Raw genomic sequence first — 6,114 nt, forward strand, 5'->3', positions numbered from 1 at the left:
CTCACTGTTTTATTATGAAAGGCCTCACTGTTTTATTATGAAAGGCCTCACCGTTTTGACAACCAACATTCCAGTTCTGGGAAACTGTCCTTCCTGCCTTCTTCCTAAACAGTTTGAATGTGTGTATTTTTCTTTTCAGGGTTTTCCCTTTAAGCCGCAACACTTCAACAGCACAGTAGTCGTTGAAAAACCCAACGACAACCTCAATCATTTCAAAGGTTACATGTGAGTATCAGTAACAACAACAGCAGCAACAACACAATTATACTGTTTCCAAAGAGTCCAACCAAACCAGTCATGTTGTGTATGAATAAAGCCAAGCTAAATGGATGAACTTCCCTTTTACTGTATCTCTCCTGATGCTCTAAAAATAACCATTACTTTACGGCTCTAGCAGCTTCTCATCGACGTTCTTAGAGCCCCATAGCTTTTATAGCAGCTCCTATGTCCACTCTCCAGTCCAGTTAAGCCATAAAGGGAGAGAATTCATTATAGGGTGCGTCTAAAATTGCATCCTATTCCCTATGTAGTGCACTACTTTTGGACACACTACAGTGTCCTACATTTGGACGCACTACTTTTGGGTGGCATTTAGGACTCACCCATGGAGAATATATAGGGGGTAATGAATACCTAATGAGACGTGAGTGTAAAAGAATGGTCCCTACTCTGCGTCTCTCTGCAGAGAGACGGCTGATAACAGGAAGTTGGGCTTTGGGATTGACAGTCTGCTGCTGAGAGGGTGTACCGTCAGAAACACAGACCATGCAGCTGGGTTCATGGTGTACACAGGTGAATATGACCTCTGACCTCTGAGCTCTACTGTTACATCTTTACGTTCCTGGTTAAGTTATTACATTTATGAAGTTCTTTAATTTCCAGCAAATGGAACATTTGAGTCTTTAAATTGGAACACCAGAAAAGACAACTGAGTGAACACGTACCCGCTTACGACCACGTAGCGGCTCGCCGCTGGCCAAGTTGGCACTGCTACAACATTTTGCTCATCTCTTGTTTCAGGCCGTGAGACCAAGTCCATATGCTCAATAACTACAGACCCAGATACAGACTGGAACGCAACATGGACATGGACGTGCTCTTCTGTGTCATTGTGCTCTTCATGCCTTACAGGAGCGCTTGGTAAGTCGAACCTACAGTTCACCCCAAATCCAGTACCATACAATCACGGTAACACAATATTTGAAGGATACACACCTACATAAAGACCTGATGATAATGTATTTGTAAACCATACCAAGCCGTATAGGAGAACTAGGTCAAGTTAACCTACCCTACATTAATTACCATACACTTACTACATCATATTGTACTAATACACCTTCCCTATCAACATATAGGTCTACGTACTGATATAGCCAAGACAACTGCATCTTCTAGCAATGCACTGTATAAAGAAGTTAAGTCCCAAATGGTACCTTATTCCCTACATAGTGCACTACTTTTGACCAGAGCCCCATAGGCCCTGGCTAAAATTAGTGGACTAAGTAGGGAATAGGGTGCCATTTGGGACACACACAGATCCCAGGGTTAATAACTAGTTAACTAGACACTGGGCCTGATAGGACAGCTCAAAAAGCTTCTGCTCTTTTCTGTCCATATTAACACACGGATGGGTGGAAGAGGCAAGGCAGGCAAGGAGCAAGGAAGGAGGGCATGGTCAGAACAACACATTCACTAGCCACAGTTAATGTTCTCATCCACCTTTATAGGAAGACATTTAAACATTGATCAGGACCAGGTCGTAAGGTTAACATTCTAATCCATTGACCTTTATACACGCTGTCCCCACCGGCGAACCCTTTTTGGTTCCTGGTAGAACTAATTTGGTGTCCATGTAGAACCTCTTTGCGTGAAGGGTTTTACATGGAACTCGAAAGGGTTCTTCTACCTAGAACCAAAAGGTTCTTCAAAAGGGTTCTCCTATGGCAAGGTTCAAGATTGCATTTTTTTTCTAAGAGTCTAAAAAGTAATGTAAACATTGATCAGGTCCAGCTCCCAAGATTAATGTTGTAATCCATGGACCTTTATAGGAAGACATTTAAACATCAGTCATTGGCCGGCCATCAGTATATAGAGTGAACAGAAGAAGAGGGGGAAGGAGGGAGGAAAATGACAGAAACAGCCCCTGTTCTGAGTCGGGGGAGTGTGATTAATCCAGCGCGTCGTAGCCCTCTTTTCTTGCATACCCTCCTCTTCCTGCTCTTCCCTCCTGTTTCTTCTAACCGCTCGCTCTCCTCTCCTCCTGTTATACCCTCCTCTCCTCCTTGTCATACCCTCCGTCCTCGTCTCCTTATTACCTCCTCTCTCCTGTCATACCCTCCTTCCTCTCGATCTCCTCTGTTATTACCCTCCTCTCTCCTGTTCTACCTCCTTCTCCTTCCCTGCCTGTTTATTACCCTCCTCTCCTCCTGGCTTACCCTCCTCTCCTCTCCTCCTGTTATTACCCTCCTTCTCCTCCTGTTCTTACCCTCCCCCTTCTTCTCTCCTCGTTTTTTACCCTCCTCTCTCTCCTGTTCTTACCTCCTCTCCTCTCTCCTGTTATTACCCTTCTCCTCTCCTCCTGTTCTTTACCCCGCTCTCCTCCTGTTCTTAACCCTCCTCTCTCCTGTTCTTACCCTCCTGCTCTCCTGTTTCTTACCCTCCTCTCCTCTCCCCTGTTATTACCCTCCTCTCTCTTCTTACCCTCCTCCTCCTTCTCCTCCTGTTATATACCCTCCTGCTCCTCTTTCTTTACCCCTCTGCCTCTCCTCTCCTCCTGTTCATACCCTCCCTCTCCTCATCCTGTTTTTTACAATTCCAATCCTCTCCTCGTCTTACCTTCCTATCCTCCTGTTCTTACCTCCCCTCCTCGTCATCCTTTTTTACAATTCCAATCTCTCTCCTGTTTACCCTCTCTCCTTCTTTTACCCTCCCTCTCTGTTCGTTACCCTCCTCTCCTCTTCCTCCTGTTATACCCTCCTTCCTCCTGTTCTTACCCTCCTCTCCTCTCCTCCTGTTATTACCCTCCTCTCCTCCTTCTTACCTCCTCCCTCTCTCTCCTTGTTTTACAATCATCCTCTCCTCCTTCATTCCTCCTTCTATCTGTTATTCCCTCCTCTCCTCTCCTCCTGTTCTTTACCCTCCTCTCCTCTCATCCTGTTTCAAACCCTCTTCTCCTCTGTTATCCCTCTCTCCTCTATGCTTGTTATACCTCCCTCTCCTTGTTCCTTACCTTCCTCCCTCTCGTCCTTTTACCCTCCTCTCCTCCTGTTCATCTACCCTCGTTCCTCTCTCGTTACCCTCTCTCCTCGCTGTCTCATACCCTCCTCTCCTCTCACTCTGTTTACAATCCTTTCCTCTCCTCCTTACCCTCCTCTCCTACTGTTCTTACCTCCTTCTCCTCCTTTCTACCCTCCTCTCCTCCTGTTCTTACCCTCCTCTCCTCCTGTCTTACCCTCCTCTCTCCTTCCTGTTATTACCTCTCCTCTCTCCTTTTCTTACCCTCTCTCCTCCTGTTTTCCTCCCTTGTCTTACCCCCTCTCCTCTCTGTTCTTACCCTCCTTCCGCTTTCCTGATCTTACCCTCTCTCCTCTCTCCTCTTTTACCCTCCTCTCCTCTCCTCTCTCCTGTCTTACCTCCCTCCCTGTTACCCTCCTCTCCTCTGGTCTTACTTCCTCCTCCTATACTCACCCTCTCTCTCCTGTTCTTACCCTCCTCTCTCCTGTTTTACCCTCCTTCCTCCTATTCCTTACCTTCTTCTCCTCCTGTTCTTTACCCTCCTCTCCTCCTGTTCTTACCCTCCTCTCCTTTCATCCTGCTCTTACCCTCCTCTCCTCTCCTCCTATCTTTACTTCTTCTCCTTCCCTGTTCTTACCTCCTCTCCTCCTTTCTTACCCCTCTCCTCCTGTTCTTCCTCCTCTCTCTCTTACTGTTCTACTCCTCTCCTCCTCTCTCCTTTCTTACCCTCCTCTTCTCCTCCTTCCCTTTCTACCTCTCCTCTCCTCTGTTTCTTCTTTACCTCCCTTTTCTTTTTTTCCTTTTTTTTTTTTTTTTCTTTTTTTCCTGGTTCTTACTCTATCCTTCTCCTCCTTATCCCTCTCTCCTCTTTCTTACCTCCGCTCCTTTTGTTCTTACCTCCCTTCCCTCCTATCTCTGTTCTTACCCTCCTCTCCTCTCCTCCTCTACCCATTACTTACTTCTTCTTCCTGTTCTTACCTCGCTCTCCGTCCTGTTTTACCTCTCTCCTTTCATCTGCTCTCCTCTCTCCTCTCCTCCTATTTACTTCTTCTCTGCTGTCTTACCCTCTCTCCTCCTGTTTTACCCCTCTGCATCCTGTTCTTACCCTCCTTCCTCTCTGTTCTTACTCCTCTTCTTCCCTCTTCCTCCTGTATTACCTTCCTCTTCCTCTCTGCTGTTTCTCACCTCTTTTTACTCATCCTGTCCTTCCTCTTTACTTCCTTTCACTCCTTCTCTCAACCCCTTCTTCCTCCTTTCTCCCTCCCTCCTTTTCCCTCTCCTTCCCAAACAGTATTGACATCTGGCTTGGAGTCGTTTCCCAGCATGCCTCTCTTCCTGATACCAGACAGCCATGGTCATCTGGAACCGCCCCTCTGTTAGTTCTACATGTTCTTCATGATGATCTACTACTGCAGGGTAGAGAGAGTATGTGTTGTATGTGATTGTTGTGGGAGAAACTCATGATCGGTGAACAGCCATAAAGCATTTGTGTGTGTGTGAGTTTGAGTGTGCACTCTGACTGTGACTGTTGGACAACCATCACCTTTTTCTCCCTTCCTTCCTTCTTCCTTCCTTCCTTCTTCCTTCCTTCCTTCTTCCTTCCTTCATTCTCCTTCCTTCCTTCCTTCTTCCTTCTTCTTCCTTCCTTCTTCCTTCCTCCTTCCTTCCTTCCTTCCTTCCTTCCTTCCCTCTCTCCCTCCTCTTTTCCTCTCTTCCTTCTCTTCCTCCCTCCTCTCTTCCTTCTCCTCCAGATCCTGATTCCCATCTCCTTGTACGTATCCATTGAAATAGTGAAGGCGGGTCAGGTGTTCTTCATCACTAACAACATTGACCTGTATGATGAAGAGACAGACAGCGGAGTCCAGTGTAGAACCCTCAACATCACTGAGGACCTGGGACAGATTCAGTACGTCTTCTGGTACCCTCACAGAGAACAAGATGGTGTTCAGAAGATGCACCGTCATGGGAACCGAGTATGCACACAACGAGAATGGTAAAGAAACAATGGGAATTGTAAAGAAACAATGGGAACTGTAAACAAACAATGGGAACTGTAAACAAACAATGGGAACTGCAAACAAACAATGGGAACTGTAAACAAACAATGGGAACTGCAAACAAACAATGGGAACTGTAAACAAACAATGGGAACTGTAAACAAACAATGGGAACTGCAGTGGTGTAAAAGTATTACAATCTCATACTTGAGTAAAAGTAAAGATACCTTAATAGAAAATGACTCAAGTAAAAGTGAAAGTCACCCAGTAAAATACTACTTGAGTAAAAGCATTTGGTTTTAAAATGTACTTAAGGATCAAAAGTAAATGTATGAATAAGTATAAATTCCTTATATTAGGCAAACCAGACGGCACAATTTTAAAAACGTTTTCATCTACGGACAGCCAGGATCACACTCCAACACTCAGACATCATTTACAAATGAAGCATTTGTGTTTAGTGAGTCTGCCAGATCAGGGGCAGTAGAGATGACATGGGATGTTCTCTTGAGAAGTGCGGGAATTAGACCATTTTCTGACCTGCTAAGCATTCAAAATGTAACGAGTAGATTTGGGTGTCAGGGTAAATGTATGGAGTAAAAAGTACATATTTCTCTTTAGGAATGTAGTGGAGTGAAAGTATAAGTTGTCAAAAATATAAATACTCAAGTTAAGTACAGATATCACAAAAAACGGCTTAAGTAGTACTTTAAAGTATTTTTACTTAGGTACATTACACCACTGGGGAACTGTAAACAAACAACTGGAAGCGTAAAGAAACAATTGGAACTGTAAAGAAACAATGGGAACTGTAAAGAAACAATGGGAACTGTAAACAAACAATGGGAACTGTAAAGAAACAATGGGAACTGTAAAGAAA

The 6,114-nt window shown here is 44.9% G+C and overlaps 1 pseudogene; it reads left to right on the forward strand.

Moving 5' to 3' along the window:
* Positions 1-139: 139 nt before the first annotated feature.
* LOC139025046 (phospholipid-transporting ATPase VB-like) overlaps positions 140-6,114 on the forward strand; it is a 32,307-nt pseudogene continuing 26,332 nt past the window's right edge.

Source organism: Salvelinus sp. IW2-2015, unplaced genomic scaffold (assembly GCF_002910315.2).
Source record: "Salvelinus sp. IW2-2015 unplaced genomic scaffold, ASM291031v2 Un_scaffold2182, whole genome shotgun sequence".
In the NCBI taxonomy this organism is placed as follows: domain Eukaryota; kingdom Metazoa; phylum Chordata; class Actinopteri; order Salmoniformes; family Salmonidae; genus Salvelinus; species Salvelinus sp. IW2-2015.